The sequence below is a fragment of the Bicyclus anynana genome, chromosome 25 (assembly GCF_947172395.1).
Source record: "Bicyclus anynana chromosome 25, ilBicAnyn1.1, whole genome shotgun sequence".
In the NCBI taxonomy this organism is placed as follows: Eukaryota; Metazoa; Arthropoda; class Insecta; order Lepidoptera; family Nymphalidae; genus Bicyclus; species Bicyclus anynana.
Genome location: NC_069107.1, coordinates 5,354,583 through 5,371,692, shown reverse-complemented (window position 1 = coordinate 5,371,692; position 17,110 = coordinate 5,354,583).

Sequence of the window (17,110 nt, the reverse complement as noted above, 5' to 3'; positions counted from 1 at the left end):
AACTATGTGGCCTGCCCATTGCCACTTCAGCTTCGCTATACTTTGCAACAAGATCAAGTTAATTTGATATTGGAACCAATATAAGGACAAGCACTTTGTAACAAAGCTCGATGAACTACAACCAAGATGCTACTGTTTTTTTTTAATCCTTTACAAGTTAGCCCTTGACTACATTATCACCGGATGGTAAGTAATGATGCAATTTAATATGGAAACGAACTTGTTAGGAGGAGGATGAAAAACCACACCCCCTTCGGTTTCTTCACGACACCGTACCAGAACGCTAAATCGCTAAAGATCTGGACCAATTAACTCCTAAAATTTCTGAGTTCCGCTCGGAGATAATCTTAAAGGAATGACCCATACTTTATTCTAACCCTCGGACTCGACTCTGGCATAGCATCTCCACTCGCTCGTTTTACCACGGAGCCAACAGCAAACCACAAGCACTGTAGGGTTCCGCAGTCATGAAATCTGAGCTAAATCGGGGACGACGCCCAGAAAGATAGACGTGAAGAAACTATAAGTTAATAATAATAATAATAATAATAATAAATAATCTTTATTACCATTCTTATTACTAGGCATACATAAACTCTATTTAATTTTTTTATTGTGCTTAAGCTATAATGCATAAATTAAACAAAAAGAAAAGAAACTAATTATTATTACTCGCCTACCTAGTAACATGGCAACTGGTCGCAAACTCAGCCTTCTGCTGTGCATAGTGCACAGCGCTGATTTTCAGTTTGCTCCGTTACAACGGTCTAACGTGCACCGTGCTTACTACTAAATTATTTAAAAGAAAAATAGAATAGGATAAACATAAACTCAATAAAATATACTTTACAAAATCTACACTATAATAATATACAATATACAAAAATATTACATAAAAGTATAAAATAATACATAATAATACATATATGTTAATAAGCTAGGACTACGGAACCCTAGGAAAAGAGAACAAAGTATATTACTTCATAAACATCATCATCTCCTTTCCCTTATCCCACTTAAGTGGGGTCGGAAAGATATGGCAATCTTTTGTTTTGACAAATTATCAATGGTTTTGGCTAGTGATTTTATGACCGACCCCCTGCTGGACTAGGGGGGTTTTTTAAGCGCCATCTTTCGGTTAAATGGGCACATCATTGGTAGTGGAGGAGGAGTGGAGGTTTAGACGACCTCCGTGGCGCAGTGGTATGCGCGGTGGATTTACAAGACGGAGGTCCTGGGTTCGATTCCCGGCTGGGCCGATTGAGATTTTCTTAATTGGTCCAGGTCTGGCTGGTGGGAGGCTTCGGCCGTGGCTAGTTACCACCCTACCGACAAAGACGTACCGCCAAGCGATTTAGCGTTCCGGTACGATGTCGTGTAGAAACCAAAAAGGGGTGTGGATTTGCATCCTCCTCCTAACAAGTTAGCCCGCTTCCATCTTAGACTGCATCATCACTTACCATCAGGTGAGATTGTAATCAAGGGCTATCTTGTAAAGAATAAAAAAAAATAGTGGGCCCTGTCGGAATGTTACCACTATTACCATCTAATGTGTTACAAAAGTATATTACTTAAACAAAGTAAATTACATGGATAATTATTACTAGTTTGATAGGCATGTTCCGAAAAGAGTTCACAAGAAACTCAACAATTGCATAGCCCTAAATTACATCGTGAAAAACCCAAAGATACATTTAAAACATCCCACAGCGGATATTGAATGAAGGGTCAACGCACTGGTCCCCAAAGTTTGTGAAGTGATCACTTTTATGAGTGTTTACATTAATTTATGACTCCCCGTGTCCACAAGGCTTAGGGCTAATACCGGAACTTGAAGCATTAAGAGGGGATAATTTAGGAGACTTATTATACAGGGGTTTTTAAGGAACATTTTTTACGCTCTGGCTTGATGCATAATCCTTGCTATCATGAGGTAGTTACGCCAACACTTTTGGACACCTTGCTTATAGGTGCATATATTAATTATTTTTGATGACCTACGTGCCGCAGTGGTATGCGCGGTGGATTTACAAAACGGAGGTCCTGGGTTCGATCCTCGGCTGGGCTGATTGAGGTTTTAATAATTGGTCCAGGTCTGGCTTGTTACCACCCTTCCGGCAAAGACGTAGCGCCAAGCGATTTAGCGTTCCGGTACCATGTCGTGTAGAAACCGAAAGTAGTGTGGATTTTCATCCTCCTCCTAACAAGTTAACCCGCTTCCATCTTAGATTACATCATCACTTGCATCAGGTGAGATTGTAGTCTTGTAAAAATTAAAAAAAAAAGCCGTCACAGCGTTTGGACGAGCGCAGAAGCTTCGCCTGATGAGGCCCGAAGACGAACAATACACACAGACAAATTGAAGTGTCGAATTGTTCAGTTAAAACTGAACGTCTGTAGCGCGGGGTATAAAGAAAAACTCATATATGTATATAACATATTTTATTTAAGAATCTTTGTAGTTTGTGATTCGGCAATAAAACAAGAATGTGTTTCTCTGTAATTATACAAGTTTATTGTTAGGTATCGTATATATTCAATCTACAATCTTAGCCAAAAAGTGGATTTTTACGTACCTGTAATTAAACATGAAATGACATTTAATGTTATTACTAAATCCAAATCACAATATTATTTTCGTAAATCGTATTAATCACAGTTTTTGTTATTAAGAGTTTTCCCACCATTTCACACATCACAGGCATTGACAACAAACCTTTGACACATATATATAACTATATATCTAAGCAAAAAACAAATAACATATGACAATGACAGATCACAGATATAACTAATAGTAAATACATCTTCACCATAGATACTAGATGCAAACCAAGGAACGTAATGTCACGAAGACATTATGTCCCGTGAAGCGGGAGAATTCAAAATAAAGAAAATTATAATCTTCTCTCTACATGTATTTCAGAAATTCTTAGAAGGCAAAAAACATCAACATTTCATATTCCGACCTCATAATCCATTCCAAAGCCGTGGTAGCCCAGTGGATATGACCTCTGCCTCCGATTCCGGAGGGTGTGGGTTCGAATCCGGTCCGGGGCATGCACCTCCAACTTTTCAGTTGTGTGCATTTAAAGAAATTAAATATCACGTGTCTCAATCGGTGAAGGAAAACATCGTGAGGAAACCTGCATACCAGAGAATTATCTTAATTATCTGCGTGTGTGAAGTCTGCCAATCCGCATTGGGCCAGCGTGGTGGACTATTGGCCTTACCCCTCTCATTCTGAGAGGAGACTCGAGCTCTGCAGTGAGCCGAATATGGGTTAATGACGAATCCATTCCAAAGCGTATATGAGAAGCGATATATGAGGTATCAAATTATATATGTGGCCACCTGTACTGGAATGCCACGCATGCAAGCCGGTGTGCCGCGAATTAGCTCAACCGCGAGCTATGTGCCGCTGAATGTCAACTATGCATGAATATCAACTGAGAATGGCCAATTTGAATACGTTTTGTATGTTTTGTAAGATACTATGGATAAAATATATAAAGGTTATAAATGTACTAGTAGTTCAGTCTCATCTGCGTAAATAGGCTAGTTTAATAATTTATACTAGACTAGCTGACGCCGCGTGGTTTCATCCGCGTGGTTCCCGTTCCCATAGAAATACGGGAATAATATATAGCCTATAGCTTTCCTTGGTAAATGGGCTATCTAACACTGAAAGAATTTTTCAAATCGGACCAGTAGTTCCTGAGATTAGCGCTTTCAACCAAACAAACAAAGTAACTCCTCAACTTTATAATATTAATACAGGGATAATTTATAGAATTCCTCGATAAATGGGCTATCTAACACTGAAAGAATTTTTCAAAACCTGAGATTAGCGCGTTCAATAAAACAAACAAACAAACTCTTCAGCTTTATAATGTTAATATATGTATAGATATGACACTAGCGCGTCGAAACTGAGGCAGACAAATGTGGCTAATTGTCTTAATTTCATTTAGGCACCTATTAAACAACGAAAGTTATTTAAACAAATAATAACGGTGAAGGAAATTGTTGTGAGAAAACCTACATACCTGAGAATTTTCTTAATTCTACGTGTGTGAAGTCTGCCAACCCGCATTTGGCCAGCGTGGTGGACAAAGGCCTAATCCCTTTCATTCTGAGAGGAGACTCGAGCTCAGCAGTGAGCCGAATATAGGTTGTTAATGGTGATGAAATATTGTCTACAATATCGATTTCTTCGATCAGGTAGTGTCAAAACAATATATACATTAAAATATGATGTAAGTGATCATAAAAATGCTTATGTGTGCACGCAGTAGAATTGCTGAGTTTGGATCAATTATTGTGGTGATTTTGTTGGCATGTGACATGTCTATAGTATAAAATATCGTTGGCTAGTTGACACTTTTTTATATTGTCTTAAATTGTTCGTTTGTAATTACAAAAAAAATCTATATCTATACTCTATACTAATATATAAAGTTGAAGAGTTTGTTTGTTTGTTTGGACGCGCTAATCTCAGGCACTACTGGTCCGATTTTAAAAATTCTTTTAGTGTTAGATAGCCCATTTATCGAGGAAGGCTATAGGCTATATATTATCCTGGTATTCCTACGGGAACGAGAACCACGCGGGTGAAACCGCGCGGCGTCAGTTAGTTACTAATATAACAGGTTAATACCTGTTATATAATAATAACCACTGTGGTATACTTTGACTAAGAATCCCTTTGTCCGTTTTACGTGGAAATATTCCAGCTATTTTTCAAGGTCCATTTTCCGTGGGCCGATGTTTGGTAGGCAGAGGTATTTATTGAAAACAATTTTATTTATTGAATATTTTGAATGGGCGAAGGCAAGTCGGGTGATATTTTTTGATATATTATACTAAAATTCTTTATTTCTATGTATAGTTTCCAAGCACTTTTAAAAAGTTGAAAGATTCTACTGAATCATCCTCAGGAGATGTTAACTCTCCAATCATCAATTGCGAAGTCAATTATCATCATCATCATTATAATCATCAACCTTCACTGCCGAGCTCGAGTCTCCTTTCAGAATGAGAGAGGCCAATAGTTCAGCAGGATGGCCCAATGCGTATTGGCAGACTTCAAACACGCAGAGAATTAAGAAAATTCTCTGGTATGCAGGTTTCCTCGCGATGTTTTTCCTTCACCGTTCGAGACACGTGATATTTAATTTCTTAAAATGCACACAACTGAAAAGTTGGAGGTGCATGCTCCAGAATGGGAGACAGAGGTCATATCCACTGGGCTATCACGGCTCTAAGTCATGTAGTAGGACTCAAAAGTGATTACAAATATAGGAAAACTGATGTCGAACAAAGGTTATGATTCACAACACTTGTCAGGACAACTTAATTAACAAATCAAACTGTAACCAAAATAAGACCCTAGAATGGCAGAGAATGACCTTGAGTGGAGTCACGCACTTGTGAACGATGTGTGTAGGGTTCAAGGTACCTTTGACTGTTAACAAACACTCCCGATTTCCAGTCAAGTCACTCTCCCCGCCTATCCTAAGTATCCCATAAAGAATTACACAACATGAGATGTGGTCGGCTCAAACGCCACGAGCACACTGAAGCCAACACGAGATCGAGCGACGTCATATCCGTCACAGACTACTATTTCCTACACTATTTATTAAAAACATATAAATTTAAAAGCGGCTAACGCGGCGATAACATTCATTTATAAAACTAGCAAAATAAATATATAATTCAAAGTTTGTAATTACGTAATTAAAAAGTCATCTTCATACCACAGCCATTAGATACCAATTTGTGCAAAGTTATAAACTTGTCACGCCCCGTGACGTCAGTCCGTAGGTAATGAAATTACGGACGATGTTTTATTCATTGCACCGCCGAGCTACTTATCTAGAACTTTCCATACGCGACGGAGTGTCCGAACTTTATTGAATAATTGATAACCTTGGAGTTAGTAACTTTTGTGAAATTGTGCAATGCATTCCTGTAAGGTAGAATAGAATAGATAAAGTTCAGGTTTATTTGTATTTTTGCTATGTTTTCTAAATATATAGTCCGCAACAATGATCATTTTATACTATATGTTATCGCCGCATTGCAACAACTTGCGGCACGGACGTTTTCAGTGTGCTCGTGGCGTTCGAGCCGTCCACATTTCTTGTTGTGTGATTCTTTGGGTTGCTTGGGATGGGTGTAGAGAGTGACTTGAGAGGAAAAGGGGAGTGTTTGTTAACAGTCAAAGGTACCTTTAACCCTACACACATCGTTCACAAGTACGTGACTTCACTCAAGGTCATTCTCTGCCATTCTAGGGTCTTATTTTAGTTACAGTTTGATTTGTTAATTAAGTTGTCCTGACAAGTGTTGTGAATCATAACCTCTGTTCGACATTATACGATTCGCTTGATGTCATCAGTCCACCTGGCGGGGGAGTCGACCAACACTGCGTTTACTAGTGCGGGGTCACCATTCCAGCACTTTGGGACCCCAACGTCCATCGGCTCTTCGAACTATATGGCCCGCCCATTGCCACTTCAGCTTCGCAACTCGTTGAGCTATGTCGGTGACTTTGGCTCTTCTGCGGATCTCCTCATTTCTGATTTGATCACGCAAAGATACTCCTAACATAGCTCGTACCATCGCCCGCTGTGACTCTGAGCCTTCTTATGAGTCTATAAAATGTATAATCTGCAACAATAATGATTTTATACTATGGATACGTGCCTACAAAATCACCGCAAAAAGTGTTCCGAATTTAGCTACACCAATGAGTGCACACATGCACAATCTTGTCTTTAATTTCATTTTATAATACTCAACGCCTTATTGTGGTTATCATTAATACTAAATTACCACAATAACCACAATTAATACCTCCATAACCATGTTACGGATATTCAGGTTAAGCATAATGCGATGCGATGTTCTAGGTTCGAGTCCTAGGTCGGGCTATGACTCCTACGTAACCCGACGAATCTCTACCCCGAAACTAGGTTACCGAAGGAGATTTTCCCCTGGAATAAAAGGACTGACCAATTATAGTCAGGGATCCGTAGAACACACCTGATTACTAACAAGTTAATTTTTGTGAGTAGCTTCATCTCGATGAGACGATCAACTTTTTTATTTACAAAAACTCTTGATTCTGGTACCTAACTGAACCAGGAAATAAAAATTTCTGAGCGTCGGAACGAGATAATGTTCCACGTAATTTGTAGGACAATGTGGCTGTTAAATTGTATAACTAAGTTTGTATAAAAATCAAGTTCGTTGATGACACTTCCATGATATGCGGGCGACGGGAGGGGAAGGCCTGCGCGGGTATGAAGTCGTGCGCGCGGGGCATCGCTACCCCCCTCCCTGCGGACCATCGGGAGTGCTACGAACGAATTAGCCAAGCAATAACTACTTAATGCACGCCATTGACGATCAATTATTCTCACGTTTCTGCAGCACCCACGACTATAACTGATCGTGGGTTAGTCGCTGCATGACGGCTCGACTTATGAAACGTCTTCGCTGCCGTTTGCGCTGCAGAAACGTGAGAATAATTGACCGTATATTTTAGATATTATACTTTAGAGATGCCGTCATCCACAAGTCAATTCTCGTCGAGGTCGGACTGGTCGTAGCTATGTCGGGGTAAATTCAAATCGACTAGTTTTATTGCCATTTTGCTATGCATTGCCGGGGAGAACGTTAATTTGGAATTTTATGTAATCGTAAAAAGGGATTAGATTTTTATAGATGGCAATGAAAAATTCATTGCTCCGAGAACGTGGTAATTAAAACCTACATTAGTATTGATGAGTGCTAAACCGTATGTATATTAACTAAGACAATTAACATATTTAGAATGGAGAAACATATACCTACCTACATTGGAGAAAGACCATCATTTTGTTATCAACCTAATTTTTTTTAAAGAATACTCAGTGTCTCAAACGGTGTAGGAAAATCATCGTGGAGAAACCTGCATAACAGAGAATTTTCTTAATTCTTTGCGTGTGTGAAGTCTGCCAATCCACATTGGACCAGCGTGGTGGACTATTGGCCTAACCCCTCTCATTCTGAGAGAAGAGAGAGAGAGATTGTAGGAGAGGGATTATAGAGCTTAGACTTACCACGCTGCTCCAGTATGGGTTGGCGGGCTTAGGGTGATAATGATCTACTATGTTAATGATAATGACCGAAAACAACGGCTTAGCGTGCTCTCCGAGGCACGGTGATGTAACCCCACCAACTTTCCAATTGCAGACAATTGAACTGAAAATTTCTTAGAAAAAAGAAATATATTTTTTTTAATTTTAATCCTACTAATATTATAAACGCGAAAGTTTGTATATTTGTTACTATTTAACGCAGCGTCGTTAAAGCTAAAGCGGCGGAAATAGATTTTACTCTGAATTAACACATAGGTTACTTTTCATCCCGGAAAAATCAATGGTTCCCGCGGATATGTGAAAAACAGAATTCCACGCGGATGAAGTCGCGTCCGCTAGTGGTACATACATAGACCTGGCCTGAAATGCACCATCTCCTTTATTGCTTACCGTAAACGTTGACCCTTGAAAACTCTTGAATCCACCTTCGAATCCACCTTTTAATGCCATTTGACTTTAGGTACCTATGATTAATAGCCAGTGTGTGTGGGGGGGGGGGGGACAGACACACTTTCAACCTTCCTAAAATAAGGTATGTCTGGCTATTACAAGCTCTCGTTCTACGAAATTGATATATATGCCATCTCTGTTTGACATTGCAATAAGTTTACTTAAAGCAATCATTACACACTTTGTTTCCTCGCGTCTGGATAAACACGTCTTATCACAATGATTGCGATTGTCACTCCACTCCTTTAAAGCGATAGCAATAAAGCGCGCCCATAAACAACAGTCCGCATCTGGCGTTCTGCGATATGTCTTAACGATGTGCAATAACTTCTTGTATCTAAGGCAGCGGCGATGCATGGGCGTTAGCGGAAATAGACACCCAAATACAATAACTAACAAAAATGAAAAGTTGTACAAAAGTTTATTGGCTGGGATCGAACATAACTCTAGAATTTGAATTCGGAATTTTATTCCTGGATATTTTTTTAAAATTAACTAAATATTAAGAGGAAACGGGGACTAAAACATCGTACATATGTTATTCATGTAAATCTCATGTTGAGAAAATGTCAAAATCAAGAAGGATGTACTAAAATGGTTTGGACACGTAGAGTAGTGATTGACAATATAATTTAAAAAAATAATTAATTACCTATCCAAATCGGTCCAGACGTCTTCGTGTAACTTACATACAAAAACAAAATTAAAAACGTACAGTGCAATTGGAAACCTCCTCAATTCTGTCGATTAAAAATTGACTTCTAAGACGAGAGTGAACGACGTTTCTTGAGCAAATCTAAAAAGTGCTTGAAAACTAAGCCTGTTTGAAATAAATGAATTTTGGTTTTGAAATCCAGGACACTCCTTCTAATAAAGACAAGGCCAAGTCAAAAGTACCCTAAGCCGATAAAATTGTACGAAAGGATTGAAGAGATATGCCAGGATCGTAACAAGTGATCTTGTTACGAACAAGTGGACTTGGATAAGGCTTGATGATATACGGACGTATATATATCATCTTACCAAAATCCGTCAAACTGTTTAGCATAAAGAGTGTGCCATAAATGATACATGAAAAAAGATACAATTAATAGTTTAGGTTTTTTTGTATACTTTATGTGATTTGTACATGGTGTATAAATAACTAATTTAGAAATAAACAAAAGTGATAAAATGCGTTTCTTGCGTTCCAACATATTTTCCACACCACCATATTTGTTGCACGTTCAATAGGCAGCCGATCAAACGGCTTAACGAGTTACATACTTGAAGAAGACGTAACTTGGTAACAGGGAACAGCCAAATAGAGGTCCTGTTTGATTGGGATCTCCGCGAGATCTGCGCTTTGACCAAAAACAGAAGGCGGTTATGTATGAACTCCCGTATGTAGACATGACTTGAATCGCACGTCAGAATACAAGCGATAACTTTGTATAGATGTCTTCGAAGTCAGCACATTGATATAACAAAGTAGATATACAATACGAATGATATAAAACTTTGATAGCACATTACGTAGGACTTCTGGCTTCCTTTCAAGGGCATCTTCATCTGATACAGCACGCACCACAAAAAGTATTCAAAGTTATTTGAATTGTGTAATTAATTTTATTATTATCACTGTACCTATCCGCATTGGTCCAGCTTATTGGACTTCTTGGCCTAACCCCTTCCATTCTGAGAGGAGACTCAAGCTCATCAGTGAGCTGAATATGGGTTGATAATAGCGATGATGATAGTTGTTTCAGTCAATGGTCTTATAGTGAAAAGCTTCGACCAACACCTTAAGAAGCTTTCACTTAACTGTTGGATCAAGGGTCGGATACAGAAGGCAATGATTCTTGACATTGCGCGTATTGTGAGGAGGTTCCTCACTCTAGAGCCCTGACCACCGGTTGCTTTTCTTTTTATAAATTTTTAATAGTGTTTTGTATTGACATTGTTAATAATTTACAAAGGACATATAAATAAATGATAGAGTAAAAATGATGATGATGATGATTATTAGTGAGGAAAACCTGACAAAACCAAACTTGAGAAAAACATATATAGTATAGTGTAGATGTGTAAAGACAAAAGTTTGTTGACGATTTACTTGTCAAAGTAACTTATCAATTGGTATCATTAAATAATATAATAATTGTTCTAAAAGTGGTGCCAGTGACATGAAAATTGAGGAGTAAAAGATTAGTATTGGTAAGTACATGTATTGCGAAGGGATGAAAGTCATATTAATAGAAAAATGTTGAATATGCAAGTGGAAGGACATAAGAGGAGAAGAAGGCCAAAGAAGAGATGGTTGGTTTGTGAGAAAGAGGACATGTATGTAAAGGGAGTGGATGCTGAGTTGACGAGTAATAGAGACGAATGGAGAAAATTGACTTAATTGTAGGATAAAAGAAAGGACTTGATGATGATGAATCAACATAATAATTATATGCTACTGATTTTAGTAAATTAATAATTAAATTTCAACGCCGCGTTCGCTTATTTAATATCTTAATGCCCTTATTCGGTATACAGCAATCATACTTACAATTAAAATGCTCTTTGTTGTAAAAAAGTAATCTATGGTCAAGACATTTTAATAGAAATTGGCTTCAAATAGAGAAATGCAGAAAAGTCTGCGCGGAACATTTTTAGATTATAAATGCAAATTACAAATATATGTAGATACATTATAATTTTAACGGTTAGTTTATTAATTGTAATTGGAGTAGGTATATAGGAATTCGTTACATAAATAAATTGAAGCATGTAAATAGGCTGTTTACATAAATTAGAAATTTAGTTAAACTTTGCATCATTCATCATTATCCACCCATATTCGGCTCACTGCTGAGCTCGAGTAACCTCTCAGAATGAGAGGCGCCAATAATCCACCACGCAGTCCCAATGCGGATTGGCAGACTTCACACACGCAGATAATTAATAAAATTCTCTGGTATTCAGGTTTCCTCACGATGTTTTCCTTCACTGTTTGAGACACGTGATATTTAATTTCTTAAAATGCACACAACTAAAAAATTGGAGGTGCATGCCTCGGACCGGATTCGAGCCCCCACTCTCTGGAATCAGAGGCAGAGGTCATATCCACTGGGCTATCACGGCTCCTAACTTAACATACTTAGGCAGGGTCGATTGAGGTTTTCTTAATTGGTCTAGGTCTAACTAGTGAGAGGCTTCGGCCATGGCTACTTACTACCCTACCGACAAAGACGTACCGCCAAGCGATTCGCCACATATTATTCGTTATTCGCCAAGCGTTCCGGTACGATGTCGTGTAGAAACCGAAAGGGGTGTGGATTTTCATACTTCTTTTAACAAGTTAGCCCGCTTCATTCTTAGATTGCATCATCAGGTGAGATTGCAGTCAAGGTCTGACTTGTAAAAAAAAAACGTAGTATAAAATCAAGTAGCTGCCGCTGGTCCCTCCGTACGTACGCTTAAATATTATTAGGTATGCACCAGATTTTTTATACTACACGAACAGATATACGTATCACAAGTATAATGTTTGTGTATTATACTTATACCTAACACCCCTTTTTAATCACCATTATCATTATCATCAGCCGATGGAATTCCACTGCTCGACATAGGCCTCTTGCATGGACTTCCAAAAACAACGGTCTCGAGCCGCCAGCATCCAGCGGCTCCCTGCACCCCGCTTGATGTCTTCGATCCACCTAGTAAGGGGGTCGACCGACACTGCGCTTTCCGGTGCGGGGTCGCCATTCCTTGGGACCCCAACGTCCATCGGCTCTCCGAACTATGTGGCCTGTCCATTGCTACTCGTTGAGCTATGACAATGACTTTGGTTTGTCAGAGGATCTCCTCATTTCTGATTCGATCATCCAGAGAAACTCCGAGCATAACTCACTCCATCGCCCGCTGAGTGACTTTGAGCCTTCTAATAAGGCCCCTACAAGTAGTTAGCGACCAAGTCTCGGATCTGTAGGTCATCACTACTCTTTCCTCTTTTTAACACTGACGACTAAAAAGTAGTTTTTTTTTTTATTCTTTACAAGTCAGCCCTTGACTACAATCTCACCTAATGGTAAGTGATGATGTAATCTAAAATGGAAGCGGACTAACTTGTTAGGAGGAGGATGAAAATCCACTCCTTTCGGTTTCTACACGACATCGGAACGCTAAATCGCTTAGCGGTACGTCTTTGTCGGTAGGGTGGTAACTAGCCACGGCCGAAGCCTCCCACCAGCTAAAAGTTGTTCTTTTTAGTCTGTCCAGTTTTGGTTCTCATTACAATCTAAGCCAATTACAATTAGCCAACGGTTAATTACGTGGCGGGAGCTCATTGTGACGTCATCAATAAATTACCGACGTCATGCGGCAATTCCGCATAACAACAACATCCTACCACGCACTCACTGATGACTTATTACTACGACAACTCATTTTCTCTTTTAATCCGCTGTTAATTCTAAGCTAGAAGTTATTACACTGCAATTTATAGAACGTAGGATTAAGCTTAATTATGGTACTAGCTTAACTACCTAAGTTGATTTCTTTATCTGTTCCTTCAAAAGAAGCCTGATAGAATTATGTCCTATTAAAAAAAGGCTGATGATGGATGAATGAATGAGGTAAAATTTTGGTTCCCATTTGGTCCTCTTTAAGGTCTTATGCAACTACGATTAGCTAACGGTTAATTACGTGGCAGGAGCTCATTGTGACGTCATCAATAAATTACGGGCGTCACGCGGCAATTCCGCATAACAACAACATCCAACCGCGCGCTCTCGCTGATGACTTATTACTACGACAACTCATTTCCTCTTTTAATCCGCTGTTAATTCTAAGCTAGATGTGAAATTAAACTGTAATTGGTAAAACGTAACACATTAGTTTTAGTCACACGTCACACGTTAGTTTAGTTAGACTCAGAAGTGATTACAAAAATAAGAAAAATAATGTCGAACAAAGATTCACAACATTTGTCAGGACAACTTAATTAACAAATCAAACTTTAACCGAAATAAGACCCTAGAATGGCAGAGAATGATCTTGAGTGAAGTCACGCACTTGTGAACGTTGTGTGTAGGGTTAAAAGGCTTCCACCCTACGATATGGGTTGCCATTTTGGGGAAATGGTACCGATATCAACAGGGCATTTGTTGCCCAAAAGAAATGTGTACGAGCAATGTGTGGTGCGGCGCCTCTAGACACTTGCAAACCATTGTTTAGAAAACTGAATGTGTTAACATTGCCAAGTATGTATATTTTCACTATCTGCGTTTTTATAAAAAAGTATGAGTACCTCTTTTGTAAAAAATCTGATTTGCACTATAGTGATACAAGAAACCCTCATAACTTGATGCTGAATTATTCTCCTAGAACTAAATTATACTTAAAGAATTGTCCTGCGATGTGTATCAAAATATTTAACCGCATTCCGAAAGATATTAAAGCGTTACCTATGGCACAATTTAAAAGAAAATTATACGACTGGTTGATAAGTAAAACCTACTATAATGTCAAAGAACTATTAAAATAATAATTGTAAAAATGTTAATTGTAAAAATAATGAATTTTGTATATTGTATTGCAAGTGTAACTTTATTTTATTTTCATTTTTAATTTAATTTGGTAATTATGACTATTGATGTTATTTTTTCTTTTTTATTTGTAATTTCATTTAATTTAATTTAGTAACTGTGACTGTATTTATCTTTTTCTTAATCTCATTTCATTTAATTTAGTAATTGTGACTATTTGTATTTTTTATATTTGCACACTATTAATTTAGTGGAATGTTGTATTCTTGCAAATAAACAATTATTATTATTATTAAAGTACCTTTGACTGTTAACAAGCACTCCCCTTTTCCACTCAAGTCAATCTCCCCGCCTATCCCAAGTAACCCATAAAGAATTACACAACAAGAGATGTGGACGGCTCGAACGCCACGAGCACACTGAAGCCGCCCGTACCGCAAGTCGTTGCAATATGGCGATAACATTAGTTTGATATTATAAGTGTGTTACTAGCTTAATTTCTTTACAGGATTTCCTTAAATCTTTCTTTATACGAAGTGAAGTGACACATCACGTCACCTCCTTCCCTGCTTCCCAGGCGGATTTTAAACCCTCTGTGTCTATTAGACACAGAGTTTTAAAACTCGTCTCCTCTCAGAATGTTCGATAGTCCACCACGCTGGCCCAATGCAGATTGGCAGACTTCACACTCTCAAAGAATTAAGGAAATTCTTAGATGTGCAGGTTTCCTGACGATGTTTTTCCTTCACCGTTTGAGACGCGTGATATTTAATTTCTTAATTCGAATCGGATTCGAACCCACACCCTTCGGGTTCGGAGACAGAGGTCATATCCACTAGGCTATACGTAGGTATAGAATACAAAGTGTCAGCATCGAGTAAATAAAACACATACTTTACATGGGTTTAAAACTTCAAACTTATAGATTCATTCTTAAGTTAATAGTAGAGGAGCCGAAGAGGGGATTTTTGCAGTTACTCGAGCGCGGCAGATAAACATAAGGGACTATACCTTACACTTTGTCGAGTACCTCCACCGAGTATGAGCCCTTAATATTGGTAGGTACGTTTAGGGCAACCAAAAAAAAAACTAACTTCATAAATACTCAACCAGCACGTCAGATTAAGATAAGGTAGGTGAGTTGATAGCTAAAAACTGCACATTTCGAAAATCTGACGATTTGAGCGTAACGTAATGGAATGGAAGGGTTTCAAAGTTACAAAATTAAACCCTTATATTTTAGTGCTGAGCTGTGATAGCCCAGTGGATATGACCTCTGCCTCCGATTCCGGAGGGTGTGGGTTCGAATCCGGTCCGGGGCATGCACCTCCAACTTTTCAGTTGTGTGCATTTTAAGAAATTAAATATCACGTGTCTCAATCGGTGAAGGAAAACATCGTGAGGAAACCTGCATACCAGAGAATTATCTTAATTCTCTGCGTGTGTGAAGTCTGCCAATCCGCATTGGGCCAGCGTGGTGGACTATTGGCCTAACCCCTCTCATTCTGAGAGGAGACTCGAGCTCAGCAGTGAGCCGAATATGGGTTGATGACGTGTGATTTTAGTGCTCGAGGTACGAGTGCGATTAATTTTTTACTTATTTTTAAGGAAATAATCTCCTAATTAATCGCTAAAATTTTCTTACAATTTCAGTAAGCCAAAATAAAAATTGTTTTTAAAGTCTGTAGTTTTTTTTTCCACCGCTAAAAGCGGAAAAAGTAAATAACCATTTATTCTTCCTATAATTTAATCTACCAAATGTAATCGGGCTCAATGACGCTCGAGTAACTGCAAATTTAGCATCCCGGGCTCCCCTACTATAAACAATGTCTTCTGATTAAGTTATCACAAAAAGCAATCAAGAGCCTTCAAAAAGCATTGTTTATGCATAGAAGGACAGCGGGCACGTTGTCCAAGTTCGCACAAGTTTGAACTAGTTGGAACAAGTTTGCAACTTATAGGTCAGTTATTCAATAAAGTTCTTTGCCGGGCGTGAACGGTTCTCTCTTAGATAAGTAGGAGACGCGACTGTTGAATGAATAAAACGTCTCCGCAACTTCATTATGTGTATCTATAAGCTGATCGCACATTAGATGCCGTACGTACCGCATTTCCTGCATCATCAAACTTCAAAATTCATTTATTTCAAGTAAGCTCAGTTTACGAGCACTTTTGATACGTCAGTTGTATATTTGTAATGATTCTACCACCGGTTCGTAAGGCAGGTTCTGCTGAGAAGAAACCGGCAAGAAACTCAACACTTGCTCTTTAAAAAAAACATACGATATTCATCTTCCGTCCACATCTTTTGTTGTGCAATTCTTTGGGCTTGTACACAAAACTGCGATGCGACGCGACGCGAATTCGCAACGCAGAAAATTACGACACGAATTGCTGCGATGCGATTTCGTGCGGCAAGGCAACTCCCAGGGTGACCATTCCTTCGACAACCATCAACCGTACTGAACGTATTTTGAATAGAAAACTAGGTCGTGACATGGATCGTAAAAAGAAGTGTGCACTTCTGTTATTGCTTAGGAGACCGTGCTAAAAATGGCGTCAACAAGTGTGACGAAACATCGCAGGAATGCGCGTCAATCAATCAATTCGCAAGTTCTTGCGATGCGTTGTGCGAGCTCGTAGGTTTTTACGATGCGATGTCGCATCGCAGTTTTGTGTACATGCCCTTTATGGGTTACTTGGGATAGGCAGGGAGAGTGATTTGAGTGGAAAAGGAATTAATAGATAAAAGGTGTGCATTTCGAAAATCTATCGATTTGAGTGTAACTTTGCGGAATGGTAAGGTTCCAAAGTACAAAATAAAGCTTTTGTTTTTGAGCCACGAACGCAGTTAATTTTTTTCTATTTTGAAGGAAATATACTAATAAACGCTAATCATTTCTGACGATTTCAGTTAGCCGAAGTATTATTAATATTATTTATCTTTTAAGTCTGTTATTTTTTTCCCCACCGCTGTAAACGAAAAAA